General features: G+C 43.6%; 1 pseudogene; it reads left to right on the top strand.

The window, feature by feature from the left end:
• Positions 1-788: 788 nt before the first annotated feature.
• On the top strand, positions 789-1,932 carry LOC116600840 (annotated as a pseudogene).
• The last annotated feature ends 13,846 nt before the right edge of the window (positions 1,933-15,778 follow it).

Here is a 15,778-nt window from a genome sequence, read left to right as displayed (position 1 = left end):
GTTACATAACTTTTTAACGATTTCAAGAAACCATCCTGAAACTTCATGAGCAAAAAATGCCTCTGAATAAGCCAACAGGAAATAAACAGTGCAAGGAATTTCTGGAAATAGGAGAGTGTTTTTTTGTTTGTTTTTGAAGTGAAAAAAAAAAAGTTTTAAGGAAAAAGGAAGCCCTGACCCACATAAAGATAGGGTTTCAGTAAAAGGAATTTGAGAGCAAGAGAGAAAGTGTAAGCCCCAGCACTGGATCTGGGCTGCTGAGCACAACTGCAGTCCCCGAAAAATGAGCTCAAGAAACAGAGCCAGTTTCACACTTTTTAAAAAAAGAAGTGTCATTCCCTGGAAAATAACAAATCCGCTCCAGGCTGTCCACAGCCCTGTTGAAGTTTACCTAGTAATTTACAAACGGTTTCAGTACTTAATCCAGGAATATCTGCTGTGAGTCCTGAAGTCACCGATTCTCCCTAAAGCTCTGCTTTGTAACTTTTTATTGGGAAAAGCCTCTATTTCTCTTATTCGGTCATTAAAAATAGGGGAGAAGCTGTCCTTTTTCTCAGCAAATGTTTTTGACAACTGGTCTATGCTAGCCCCTGAGCGCAGCGCTGCCATCATATCGGATTCTTCCTGCCTCTTGCTTGGACTTCCTGCCATTTCTGAGTTTTTACTATTCAAATGCAAGGTCCATTGTGAATCTGTGAGCCTTCTAGAAAATGTTGAGCGTCGTCCACCTTCGAATGCTATAAGCACTAGGCAAGCTTCAAGAGGCCACTGCTCATTCCTAATGAGAATCTTCTGTTTATGATTCATGGATTAAACCCTTATAAATGGCTTTATGTACATGCCCAAAGTATGCGGATCCACAGGACGTCTGAGCGTACTCATGCTAAGTATGTATCTGCTCGTGAGAAAGTGTGTGTGGGAGGGAAGGAAGGAGTAGAAATTGTTTTCATTTTAAAAAGCTAGAGGGATAAGCAACAACTATTCATACGCATCTTTAAAGAAATGAGTGTCGTTCCTTCCTCCTGCCATCCACCATGCAGAAAGGCAAGAAGGCAAAGGGGAAGAAGGTGGCCCGGGGTGCCCTGTCGTGAAGAAGCGGGAAGCCAAGAAGGCAATCGATCCCCCCATTTGAGAAAAGTCCAAGAATTTTGGCAGCGGACAGGACATCCAACCAAGAGGGACCTCACCTGCTTTGTCAAATGGCCCCGTTACATGGGGCTGTGGCAGCAAAGGACTATTCTCTATAAACGTTTCAAAATGTCTCCTTCCATTAACCAGTTCACCCAGGCCTTGGGCCACCAGCCACTCAGCTGCTTACATGGCCCACAAATACAGACCAGAGACACAGCAAGAGAAGAAGCAGAGATTGTTGCAGCAGGCAGAGAAGAAAGCTGCTGGCAAAGGGGATGTGCCCACTAAGGCCTCCTGTCCTTCAAGGAGGGTTAACACTGTCACCACCTTGGCAGAAAACAAGAAGCCTCAGCTGGTGGTGACTGCACACAACGTGGATCCCACTGAGCTGGTTGTCCTCCCGACCGCTCTGCATTGTAAGATGGGGGTTCCCTATGGCATCATCACGGGGAAGGCCAGGCTGGAGCATCTGGTCGCTGGGAAGACCTGCACCACTGTCGCCTTCACACAGGTTAACTCGGAAAGCAAAGGAGTTCTGGTTAAGCAGGAACTGTCAACACTTCCTGGAAGGAAGTTTTCTTCCTTGACTACAGGAAGATGTCGGGACCAGTGACAGTAACAGATATGAGATCTGCCATCACAGGGGGAGGCAATATCTGGGTCTAAAGTGGGTGGTTCACTTCGCCAAGCTGAAAAAGGCAGACTGAAGAACTGGCCACAAAACCGGGCTAAGTGTACACTGTTGAGTTTTCTGTACATAAAAGTGATTGAAATTTGTTTTTCAAAAAAGAAGAAGAGAAGAAGGAGGAGAAGGAGAAGAAGGAGGAGGAGGAGAAGGAGAAGAGGAAGAGGAAGAGGAAGAAGAAGAAGGAGGAGGAGGAGGAGGAGGAGAAGAAGAAGAAGGGAGTGTGTATAGGGCATAATGATGGGCGGAGCCAATGCATTTCCAAATCGCCATTCCTTTAGCTCTTTAAAACATTACTCTTTAATGGGAAACGATGGGCTGCTGTTTGTTCTCTCAGTAATTACATCATTTTTTTTTTAAATTTCAGTGACTTCGAAAAACTATTTTAAACCTTTTTAAAAATCACTTTTATCCTTTTATTTAAAAAAAACCCCTTTATACTTTAATAAAAATCTTTATTTAAAAACCTTTTTTATTGAAGTGTTCATTCCTTCAGGGATTTGTACACTGAGAGAAAGGACCCTCTGCTGTTGTTGGCATGGGAGTCTCCGCACCACTACGTCACACACTGCTAGCCTGAGTTGAAAGGCCTTTGAGGAGATCATCTCAGCCCGGGTGCCCAAATGTTTGTCATGAGAAAGTGTTCTCCAGGCAAAGGGTCCCTTTCTGACCAACAGCAGACTATGCCCTCTGGATGAGTAGAAGCCCATGTACTACCTTTGTTAAGTGAGGAGCACCCTGGACCCTTCCTGCCCCCTCCCTGGCCTGTCCCATGGCTTGCTTCTTGCCTTCATGGGAAGAAGTTAAACCAGAAACATGGGAGCTATTACTCGAATACTTTACAGTGTGTAAAATTGACAAGGATCACTTCTGTTTTTGCCAAAATGCCTCAGTGAAGCTGGATTTTCCAACAGTAATTCTAATGAAAACTATCAGCCAAAAAGCACTGAAGTCCAATTTGTATTGTGCTGTCAAATAGCGAAGCTCAACAAGCAAACTTATATCCAGGTAATATCCTATATCTAACAAGGAAATCTGCAATTTCATTGTATCATTTAGCATGCTTTGGGTGGCAAGAAAAGTGGAACTCAACTAGCAGAACCTTAAGCAACCAGGAAATTGATTGCCCCATCAACCAACCCAAATCCAGGGCTGATTAATTCCACAAGTAAATGATATCATCCAGAACCCAGGTTCTTATTCCATCTTTAAGGCTCTCGTGTCTTCAGCTGTCAGCTTGCTCCCTTCATGGTGACAAGATGGTGGCCACAATTCTGGGCAACACGTCCTCACATCAGAAGCAGAAAGTGATTATCTTTTACCACCGGTTCTGGGATGGGCAGATGGTAGAATCAGAGATGGTAGAATCAGCTTCGGAGAGCTTAGTTGTGAACGTGGAGGAGAGGTGAGTATCACAGACACAGACACACACGCACACTGGGTGAAATAACCATGTGGGCTGCTGCTGAAACCTATCTTGTAACTAAGTCTGTGGTAAGTGCATATCTGAGAACGACCTGAATATTCAGAGGAGAGAAGAACCAAGCCAAGACAGGTGGAATTGGATACAAAATGACATTCTGAAGCTACAAATGCCCTTGGCCTTTTTAGTTATATGAGCCAATAAATTTCCTGTTTGACAGGACAATTCAGGGTGAGTTTTCTGTCATTCACAACACACAGACCCCATTCATACACCTTACTTGTGTAATTTTTCTAATCCTAATCTTCTAATCTTGTTCTACTTTTTAAAAACATTACTAGTTGAGACAGTCTACAATATACGTGGCCAGTATTGTTTAAAGGTGACAAGGTCATCAGGGCACCTGGGTGGCTCAGTGAGTTAAAGCCTCTGGCTTCGGCTCAGGTCATGATCCCAGAGTCCTGGGATCAAGCCCCGAATTGGACTCTCTGCTCAGCAGGGAGCCTGCTTCCCCCGCTCTCTCTGCCTACTTGTGATCTCTATCTGTCAAATAAATAAATAAAATCTTAAAAAAAAATAAAAAGAAATTAAAGTGACAAGGTCATGATCAGCAAAGACTGAGAAATGGTCACAAACTGGAGGAGTCTAAGGAGACATGAAAACTAAATGCAATGTCGTGTCCTGGATTGGATATCTGGAAAAGAAAGAAGAGATCAGTGGAAAAACTAGGGAAATCCAAAGGAAGTCTGTAGCTTAGTGCATGGTATTACACTAATGTCCATTTCTTAGTTTGGACAATGTGCTGTGGTTATGTAAGGGGTTAACATTGGAGCCGGGTAAAAGGTATATGGCAACTCTGTACTCTCTTTGCAACTTTTGCGTGGATCTAAAATCACTCCAAAATAAAACTTTAAATAAATATAGAAGTGGTCACTAACATTCCAAGGCCTAGTAAACACTGAACTAGGTTGACTTTTTCAAGTCACCAATGAGAAGGTTAAGTAACAAAGAGATTGGAACTTGCCCTTGGCACCTGGAGATTCATGTCAGGGCTGAGCCTGGGATTCCAGTTGCATCATCTGGACACACAACCACCCTGCAGCCTGGGGACCCTGGATATCACTCAAAGGAATTAGTTTCCATGGAAACAGCTCTTCCCTAAGCACACTAAATTCCCTTGCAGCTCTCTGTATTAGCTCTGGACTATTACATTTCAAAGTCCACTTTTTCACATTAATAAATTACACAATTATAGCAGTCCAGGAATGAGCTATAACACCATACAAAAGGAATTTATACCAGAAATTTAAACTACCATATGGTCAATGGATTAACATTAACCATAAATAGAAACCATCACATCCTGTGGGGCCTGCTAATCGCATTTGTATGAATTGAGTATTTTCTGAAAAGCAATACATGAAAAATGTTAACCCATGCCACAACATTTCCAAAGACAGATTTTGAAGGGGCTGTATCTCAAATAACTTAGGTTGGAATGAACATGGCATTCTGGAAGAATCCATATTACATGAGCCAAAAGCGATTCTTTGGAAGGCCGGCCCTGATATCAAAGATGCATTTGTAAAGACTGGATAGAATGGGTCTTATAAAACGTAAAGGAAAAAGTCGAGTAAGCCCCAGCCCTCCAAGAGTGACCTCCTCTAACACGGTGAATTCCTCCATGTAGAGTTTAATGACACATCCTCAGGATAAGATACTGAGTAAAAAGGGAAATACTCTAGTCCACCTGCTTTCGTCCAAAACTGTAGCATCTCATCCTCCAGGATCCCCCTCCCATAATGTTTCTGTCACCCACACCCCAGGACTCAGAGCTTGGGTCCAGAGTTGGTCATCAATGTTAGTTCTCTTCTCTCCTTGCTTTCCCCACCCAATAATTATCCCTGTTCCATCCTGTGAGCACTGGCGCTTGGGCAGAGCCCAGGCATCTGCTGGAATGCTGATCCCAGAATGTCAGAACCCAAGGGATCCCTGAGAAACATGGACCAGAGTATGCTAATTAGCACCCTTCCCTATAATTGCTGGTGACTATTGGAATTATCTGATAAAAGCTATGACATTATTTCCCCTTTATGGGCACCAACATGACTTAGGAGGCCCATCATGATAGAGGAAAGCCACAATTTCTGATGTTGGCTACAGGGTCCCCCATTAGCTAATGGTTATATGACAGAAGATAAAAAATGATCTCGACAGGCAGGAATAATGGGCCCCAAATTGCAAAATGTAATTTAGAAAGAATGTAGGCAGTGCCCTACAGTTAGTTTCCAAAAAATGCCTTACAGAAGCCCAGGAGGCAGTGTGACGCCAGCAGGAGTGGAGGTCAGGGTCTGGGAGTGCCCTGTCCCAGCCGAGGCTTTGACCAGCTGGCCACGCTAGAACAAATTCCTCGCTTCAGGGAATGTGGCTTTCTCAGCTGGAAAACGAGAAACTCAAACTAAATGATCTTTCGTGGACTTCCCAAATTTGAAGCAAGATGACTCAGTGAATTGTGGTGCGTCCCCACGATAGAGTGTCATGCAGCTGTTAGAGGTCCATGGATCCCGAGAATATTTGAGAACATGAGAAAGTGCTTGTGACAGGAGGAAAAACAAATAAATGTGGGTTGTGGTTCTTATTTTGTAAAAAGAGACAGAGGTGCCTTGGGGTGGGGAGACTCAAAGGGAGTAGAAAAAATATTAAAAGTGCTAGCCATGTGTGATTGAGTTTTTGTTACTCAGAGCTCTTAAAACTGTATATTTCACCACAAAGGTCCTAGATGCTTGATAACAAAATACTCCAACAATATACAAGTGTATACAGGAAAAATTAAAGTTTCTGCTCTTTTTTTTCCCCTCCTGCTGCCACTCCCTAGTGCAACCTATATTAACATTGTGAAATAAATCAGACTTCACTGTGTTTAAGCTAAATTTGCTAGAAGCATCCTTTGTTTCAAGCAGTCTACAAAGAGAAAGCTAGGAACATTGGTGGCTTTTATGTTCTTAGGAAGAGAGCTTCCATGAAATATTAGAATAAAAGTAAGAATGAGGATAAGAATAGAAATAATAAATAAATCCAGATACTAGCACTTTATAAATGGTTTTAATAAAAGTTTAATAACCAGTTGTAAAATGACTACATTCCATTTTTATTTCTTCAAGTATTGGAAGCATTTAAGAAAGTCTGATATATTGATCTGTTTTAGAATATGACAAATGTTTAGAAACTTAAGTCATCAAGGGCAAAATAACTGGATAAATTTAATTTGTGAGTCAATTAGTTTTGATGTATAATTGTGTAAGTGTTGTGTGGCTATGCAGAGAAATACAGAACATTTAAAGTTGATGGAATGTTAGTCATTTTAGAAATTTGGAACTTTGATAAATGAACCATTAAATGAAACATAGGAGTACTGATTCTTCTCCATCTTCAAAAGTCCTCAAACATTAAAAATTGTTTATGTACATGCTTGGAACTCAGGCCATACTTTGTTGAGGACACTGTTGGCTGAGCCTATGGCCCAGAGCATAGGAAGGGAGTGGCATAGGAAGTCGGCCTCCTTCTCAACCTGAGAGCACCCTGCCCTTTGCCAGAGCAACACTTGAATGGGAGACTCAGTCCCAGCGGTCCCAGATTCCACTTGAGACCAGTAGGGTGACACCCTGTGCAGTAAGGGGGACAGAAGCAGCAGAGCAGAAGTCTCTAGAATCCTCAGAGGCATCAGCTGTGATGTCTGATTTCTGATGGTCTGAGTTCCACTCCCACCATGAGGCAGGATAACAAGTAAACACAAATTAATAACTGGGACCCTTCTCTGTTTATCCTGGAAGGGAAGACCTAGGTAGGAGGGAAAAGATGAGTTGAGATTAGAGGCTTAAGGTCTTTAACTTGAATACTGCAAAAAGAGATGTGACCTTAATTGAACCCCAAGCGGATAAAGTGGGACATATTGGTTACTTTCAAATCCGTGGTTCAGGGGGAAGAGACAAGATGGCAGAGAAGTAGGAGGTGTTGTTTCAACCAGTCCCCTAAAGTAAGCTGATTACCTACCAAAGAACTCTGATCACCCATGAAATCAGCCTGAGATTAGAATTATACACTTCTGGATCTCTCTGGGGGCAGAAGACGCCAGTGGACAAATCCGTGGTTCAATGGGAATACTATTGTTCTGCCCCCAGGCATCTATTCTCTTTTCTTCTCTAGGGAGTTACACTGCACTTACCTTCTGGGAGAACACATCTCCTCATTCTCAGTACATTTGTTCTGTGCCTCTGACTCACATCCCCTGCCTTACCAGTGGGAATGCAACTAGAACCAGCCAACCAGGGCATCACTTGTGAACTGCTGTGAACCTGGAGTTCCAAGGGCTACTCTATGGAGTGCTAGAATGACCCCAGCACAAAGGAAAGCTAAGCCGGTGGTCTAGACAGGGGTAAAACAGATGCTGGACCAAGACAGTCCTGGAGCTTTTCTTGGATTTTTCAGTTACATGAGCCAACGAATTATCTTTTTTGGCTTAAATCAATTTGATGTGAATTGCAGCCATTTGTTACAAAAGAAGCCCTAATGATATGAGTAGATCTGAGGGCTTAGAACAATCTAGAGACTTCATCAGAGAGAAAGATGAGGAATTGGTTATGTAATTCTGAGACAAGAAGACTCTAAGACTACAAGGTAACTCTTCCAATATCCCCTACATAAATGCTACCAGAAGGTAAATTTCCACTCAATAGGTAGAGGGACTTTCAAATAACTAAAGTTGCCCAACAAAGGAACCAACTGCTAGAGATGGAGGTGAACCCTCCCTAAGAGGAACAATCCAGTCAAGGAAGGATGACTGCCCAACAAGAATGTTGGTGTTGAGATTCCTTCACTGGGAGGAAAGTGTGAATCTCAAGGACTCTTGTGACTCTAAAAGTCAACAAAAATTAGGAGTCAGAACAATCACTAGGGAACATGAAAGGAGGTGCTGTAAAACTCTGCAGAGCCCTGGCTTGATCAGTGAGAAGCTCTGGTGCTAATACTCCGAATTGGATTTGGTCTGTATCCCAATGCTGCAAAGCAACAGAATTAATGCGGAAGTCAGAGAAAGCAATAGAAAGCACTGAGAACTGAACACTTCCCTCTCATAAAACAGAAATTGTTTAAATAGGAATTCTGCCATTGGTTGGGAGTGCTGAGTTTGCAAAGCCACTTCTGTTGATTTGGCTAAGATAAGAGCAAAACATGGAAAAGGTCATCTAGAAGTTTGGTGAGAATGAGGGACTCTGGATACACCTGGGTGTATGTGTGATGGTGGAAGTGAATGAAGTCAGCTCAGGGCCCACATCCTATGACCAGTCCATGATCCCTATACCAACACATACCTAGTGTCAGGTGCCCAGAGACTGAAATGGGCACAGACTGCTAAAGTTTGCATTAGTAGGGCAGGTTGGTTATTTTCACCACATAGCCTACCCCTCTGACCTCTACCTCTTCCTCCAGTATATTACACTTCAGCCACATGGACTTTCTTTTGATTCCTCCAACACACCTAGTTCATCCCATCTTAGAACCTTGGCTCTTGTTCTTCCATCTACCCAGAAAGCTCTACCTTTAGGGCTAACTTCAAGGGGGTTGGTCAAGTATTAGCAAAAATGGCAAATCCTTGGAGAGTTCTTTCATGACCACTAATCCAAATGAGCAAACCTATCCCCAGCACATAGCCCTACCCAAAGAGAACCCATCCTCTATATCTCATCATCCCTTTCATTGTCCTCCTGGAACTCAATACTATTGGAAATTGTCTTTCTTATTGATTTGCTTGTTTATAGTCTTTCCTCTCCATTAAAGCATAAGCTCTATGAGAACAGGGACCTTCTCGGCTTTGTTCATTGACACATCCTCAGCTCTTAAAACAATTGCGAACACATAGTTCATATGTCATGAAAGTTTGATGAATGAATAAATGGTTGAGTAAACCTACTCTTTGCCAACTTGATCTTGGAGAGATTTCCTTCTATATAATATGTTTTCTGGATGACAGAGCAAGTGAGTGACTGAGGTAGAAGGAGACTCTTCTGTTGAAAGGACTTGTCTCTGTTATGGCAACTTGCTCTTTAATTGGCTTAGTGTCCTGAGGTGACCAAGGAGGAAGGGAACACAGGACTTTATTCAGAGCACGGCCTCCTCAGTGAGCACATCTAATATACTCTATAAGAGTTAGCTGACCTTATTTTTTAAAGGAGCCACTGTTCAGCAGCAACCAGCCATTGAGACTTACTGTCTTTTCAACCCACTGTCTCTCTTTTGGTCCTTGGTGAAGATGAGCATAGAGCCCTCCCTGCTCTACTCTGTGAAAGCCAGTAAATCTTGAGTCAAACTCAACTCTTGAGCGTGGCTATTGTTTTTCCCCTTGGTAGAGACAAATAATTACTTGCTAGTGTGTCCAGTGCCTGAGATACTTGATAGAGGATGGCTCTTAAAGTCTGAGTGCACCTTAGCAGAGCCAGGCTTGGATTACCTTCCGAAGGACTTTGCCCCATGGGGAACTTCTTTCAGGAGGAAGAGACCTGTAATTATTTAAATGAAAGAAGATGGGAGGAGTACCCTTTGGAATGTCATCTCACAGGCTTTCCTGAGTTGTGAGCAATTGCAGGGCACCCTAAACGTACTGGCCAACACAGATAGAGGCTTTAGAATACTGGGCAACTCTGGGTACAGGGGGTGGGGAAATAGGCCTCCCAAAAGGAATTTTTTAAAAAGCATCTGGAATATAGAAGTGGCATCTCCAGCACTGGGGCCACTATCTGGGAGAGAGAGATTGCTCAGTGATGGAGTGAGGGAGTGAGTAGATACATCCCAGGGACACTGTATCCATTAGAATGGTGGCCATGGGCGGTATAATTTTTGGCTAGAATACTAAATGTTGAGCAACCTTTTATTTCTTGCTTTGTTCTTTTAGCTGCTAGAAGCACAACAATATGGTCTACCCTCTACTCTTCACTCATGTATTCATCAACCAGTATTATTGAATAGTTATTATGTTTCAGATACTATTTTTGGTTTTAGGAAATCAATACTGAAAATGACAGGGTCCCTTTGCGCCTAAGACTTATATTCTAAAGAGGAAGACAGGCATTTAAGAGATATTTGCACAAGTAATTAAGAACAGATACAAATTTATATGTAAGGAAGTTGGCCAAAAGGAAAGAGGGCCTCAGTAACAGTTTCTTTCCTGTTCCAGCCTACCTGTTGACAGCCCCTGCAAGTGGTGGGGAGGATGGCAAAGGAAGGAGGTGAGTACCACACCTGGATTCCAAACTTCCTATACTCTGCACAGAAAAGAGGCTAGATCCAAGAAAGCGCAGAAACCAAGAGGTCCATACCTTCCTTCCCTTTCATTTTTGGCTCAAACCACGCTCTTTTAGGCAAGTGGCTCTAGAAGGCCACCGTTGGCTCACCCTAACCCAAACCATTTTTTACCCTCTCTGCCAACAGCTGAAAAGCCACACATAATTTTTATTAACACAGACTTTCTCTTTTTTAAAATATTTTATTTATTTATTTGACAGAGAGAGAGAGAGATCACAAGCAGGCAGAGAGATAGGGGAGGAAGCAGTCTCCCCGCTGAGCAGAGAGCCTGACACAGGGCTCAATCGCAGGACCCTGGAATCATGACCTGAGCCAAAGGCAGAGGCTTAACACACAGAGCCACCCAGGTGCCCCAACACAGACTTTCTTACAGGTTGCATCAGTTCAGGTCCTCCAGGAAGCAGACGACAAGATGGAGTTAGCAGTGCAAGAGATTACATGGGGAGATGATTACGAAGGAGGACAGGGAGGAATGAGTGGGAGTTGGTAGGGAGACCCTTCAGACCATGGTGCACTTCTGAAAGAAAGGTAGAAGGAGAATTAAACAGGAAGATCCTCGGAGCTGTTCAGCACCAAGAAAATCTTGGCCAACCCAACTGGGAGCTCTAGAACAAAGATTGGCTATTAAAGGAGTCCTGCACTGGGCAGAAATTGTCAGACCCTATGGCCCCTATTGAACACAGTATTGGTTGTTGCTGCCTGGGACAGAGTGGGTGGGGCTCAAACACAGACACTGATTCTGAAGGCAGTGCTCCTGGAAGCTCCTATCTACTGGCTTCCTCCTGAAGGGATGGTGAGCGGCACACCCCCATAGCTGCCACCCCAGTCCAGTTTGTGGAAGTGCTCTCACTCACAGGGACATTCTCCACTACTGCAATTGACAGCCACAGGAGAGTTTCTGCAAACAGAGCCTTGGCATCTAGGAAAGAGAGTAGGGGTGAGACTGGGGAGATGGGCACACAGGGCACAGGCAGGGTCCTAGGGAAATTGAGGAGACATCGGAGGCCTTGTCAAGGCTCAAATGGTGCCAGCTACAATGGCCGAATGGACAGCTGGGGGCAGGAAATACAGAGCTTGGAAGGCCTGCGCTTGCTGGCCGGGGAGACAAGAAGAGGCTGACTGCCAGGAGAGCCACAGTGGATAAGCTAGTGATGGGGAAGCAGGACAGGACGCACCACATGCTTCTCACATAGAGGCAGCCCAACCCACGGGTCCGGCGCCTTTTCCTTGGTTTCCTATATTCTCACCTGGGGACCTAGACACCTGCCTCTATACAAACACTTATCTACATTCAACGGCATTGAGTCTTTTGATCCTCAATCACATCCTATCTGATATTAAAGAAAAAAACCCTAAAACTTGTTTTGATTAAAAAAAAAATCCAAGAGTTAAACTGAATCTATCTTAAACTAATTTAAAGTTGGATTTCTCTAAATAGATGCAAACCATCATATAGTTTACTTTGATAGTTCTCTGAAAAACTAACCCTGAAGTTCACATTCAATGTTAAGAGGCCCTTGGATACACCAAAGTTTAGGCTGTATTGTGAAATGGGCAGTTTGCTGAACAAAATCTCTGTATCAAAAGTCCAAAATCAAATTAAACTAAATAATGCTGACCCAACAAAGGGACCCCATGCTTTCAAGCACCCCACACATTATAAACACAAAACCTAAATATCCACTTTCTTGATGATCACCCTTAAAACCAGAGCCCAATAAAACCAATTCCAAACCTTTTGCTTGGTAGCCTGAAACAAAGGTGATTGCTGATGGCTATAAATGTGAGGCACAGTAGGCAGTGTGCTTAGATCAAGACTACGGATTTACCCAATCCTTCCTTTCAGAGAGCACGAATACAATAGATTCTTGCATAACAGAATATAATTCCCTGGTAGTGCTGAGCAGCCACTTTCTTGCTTCTCTTTGTGTTCCAGTATGTTCTTCCAGGTGCTGTCACTAATTAGCATTGCACTCACAGTAGTTGTAGATGTATGGTGGCTAAGGAGCATTTTGCAATACCAAATAATTCACACGGTTATGACATTTGGTTTTTAGCTGAATTTATAATGGTTAAGTAGGTAGGCCTCCTTTTGCACTCTTGGCCTGGATCCCATAAACGTAAAGGAACAGGCCTGGGCAATGGTACCCTAGTTACCAAGCAGAAGTCAACAAAAGGATCCATGTAAGCTGGGCCACAGCTCTTGAAAACATTCCCATGACTGATCAGTAGCAATGATGATAATCACAGCAGCAGTTCTGTGAATACACCAGAGGCACTGGTCCTGTACGTAATCAGCTCTTTGTCCTGTTCTGTGAATTATCTCTGTGTGTCCCAGAGCACACGCTGTGAAGAGCAGCCCTCTAGTTGCAAAGGAAGGGCCACTTCTTGTTCTCCCCCAGCCCTTGCCCTCTCAATGCAGAGAATCTGTTCTCTCTGAAGGTCTGCTCCCTAGAAACATCCAGGTGCCATCTTTCATGGGCTCTGGAACCAGGCCTGAGACAAGCTTCCAGACAGGCTCCTCACTCATCCTCGGCCACAGCAGTGCTGCCCCTTCTGCCCAGTGTCCTTGTGAGGACATCTCTGCTAGTGGCTGGGCTGAGCCCTGCCAGAGCCCTGCTGCAGAGCCCTCCGCCTGAAGACCTGGCTCTCCCACTGGCCTCTTACTTCATGAGCAGAAGGTCTCCTCCACTCCCGCTCCATGCTTCTCCTTGGAGATCTCCCAGGCTCAGCCTTCCTAAAGAGTCCATAGTGATACTGGCTTCTCCAAGTTCCCAGGTATCCTCCAAGGACAGGGTCCTCTTGTGGCATCCTCCATCTGGCTGTCGACCCTCACCTGACCCAATCCCCAGGATTCTCCATGGCACACAATACCCTCAGCCTAGAGAGAGCAGGCCTTTCTCTTCCCACAACACCAGTGGGAGTGCCAAGTGGTCTCTTTCAAAACAGACATTTAGGCTGCCCCTAATATAACTCTTTCAAAATAGCCATTTTTTTCTCAGTTTAAAAGGAAAAAAAAGAAAAGACCATGCTAATGTCTAATTCCACTGCTAACAAGCTACCTGACATCTTTTTAGCACCGAAGTTCTCCATTTCCAACTCTGTCCCTCAAAGTTGGACACACTCAATAGGGGAGGTCAGAAGCAACATCTACATCACCTATCTCTGAGGGAAAGCCTTAGAGCCTGGTTCTAGAACCTTCTCAAAGGAATGCAAGGCTGCCTTCACTTGTCCAGACTGTCAGAAATAGAGGACTGTTCAGCTTGGTCCCCTAGTTTTACAGGTGAAGAAATTGGGTGCATACAAGAGAAGTAACTGACCCAAGTCACTTTGAGAGTTGGTGGCAAGGCAAGAACTCTGGCCCATGGCACTTTTCATCACAGATAGTCTGTGGATTCTATTCCCAGGAGACAAGCCCATGCTTCCTCCATAAAGAGGAAGGGACTTCCACAATCTTTTTCATCAACTAGAAGGAGGATTGTGGACAGGAAGTTTAAGCAGAAGACCTTGAATAGTCACCAGCTGAGATTCTGAGCAGAACAAGGATAAGGTGAGAAGATGCTCTGGAAAATAAAAGAAGGCTTTGATAAGCAGGTGAGATACACATCTGATACAGTGATAGAGTGAAAACACTTGATACAGCTCCCCAAGGAGAAAGATCTTCAGGCCTAGGTTGGCTGTGTGGCACATTGAAGCACTGGTTTTCAACCTTGGCAACACACTGGAATTACCTAAGGAGCTTTAAAAAATATAGATGCCTGTCCCACTCCAGAGACTGACTGATTTTTTTCAGTACAGCCTAAGCATCAGGATTTGTACAATCTCTCTTGATATTCTAATAGCTAACCAAGACCGAGATCCAGTACTTAGAAGAAAAGGTCCTGGTTCAATTCATATTGGGTTCCATGCTTCGAAAAGAAGCAAACAACGTAAAATAGAAAATACTCAAATTCTTTTCCCATCCTATTCCTAGCCCATATAGCAGAAATTCTTTTCCCATCCTATTCTCAGCCTATATAGAGAAAGGCAAATGAATCTGAAGATATAAGAATTTAAATTCTCAGGCGCCTGGGTGGCTCAGTGGGTTAAGCCGCTGCCTTCGGCTCAGGTCATGATCTCAGGGTCCTGGGATCAAGTCCCACGTGGGGCTCTCTGCTCAGCAGGGAGCCTGCTTCCTCCTCTCTCTCTCTCTCTCTGCCTGCCTCTCCGACTACTTGTGATCTCTCTCTGTCAAATAAATAAATAAAATCTTTAAAAAAAAAAAAAAAAGAATTTAAACTCTCTAAATTGACACATACTGTTCTAGGCTGAACAGTCAGATTTTCTGCTGAGATCTCTTTCCTGGTGTCCTGTTTTAACTTCTACAACCACTGCCAGATCGCCACACCTCAGATTCTACAAAGTCCTTTCCAGTTCCCAAAGTCCCTCAGATTGTGGCTGTATGAAAAATATTTAGAGTCACTACTGTTGAGAATGTAATCTTTAAAGGAAGGAAACTCTTTCTCTTCTAGTCATGATAGAGTAACCAGCACCAGACTTATCTTCCCACTATAAAAAAAAAAGAGAAAATTGGACAAAATATATGAAACAGCTGTTTCCAAATACTGGACAACAACCAAGTCAGGACTATGATCAAAACATACAGTTGTCCTGGCTTTCTGCCAGGAGCCACTTTTCCAGACAGTGGTGTGGAAGAAAAAAAACACAAGCATAGCATGAAAATTTTGCCAAGTGAAGCCAAGATCAGAGTTCAGAGAGGCAGATGCAGCTGGAATCTGTGGGATGAAATATTGGATAGGAAAGAATGATGCAGAGAGCTCCAGAAATCCACATAGAGGTCTCCTTGAATCTATTGTTGTCAACTTCTGTGGATGCTCAGGGTAAAACTCCAAGAGGCTATGCAAAGAACCACTGGGAATCTGTGCAGAACAACCTCCAAAGCCTACACATGGACGTGAGATAGCAGATCCAGTGATCCAGCCAGAGAGGAGGGGTTTCATTGGGCCACTGAGGCACTTAGTAATCTGAAACGGTTACATCTTAGTAGTATGGCTAAAATATACAGGAGGGCTGCCTTAACAAGATGTGCCTTAACAAAATTTAAAAACAAACCTTCCAAAAAACTGAGTTGATCCTAAGTTCCTTAAGTGATCCTAAGTTCCAAAACAAAGTACAATATTCTTTGA

Source organism: Mustela erminea, chromosome 1 (genome assembly GCF_009829155.1).
Source record: "Mustela erminea isolate mMusErm1 chromosome 1, mMusErm1.Pri, whole genome shotgun sequence".
NCBI lineage: Eukaryota > Metazoa > Chordata > Mammalia > Carnivora > Mustelidae > Mustela > Mustela erminea.
The sequence above is the reverse complement of the archived record's forward strand: the minus strand, read 5'-3'. Positions and strand labels throughout refer to the sequence as shown.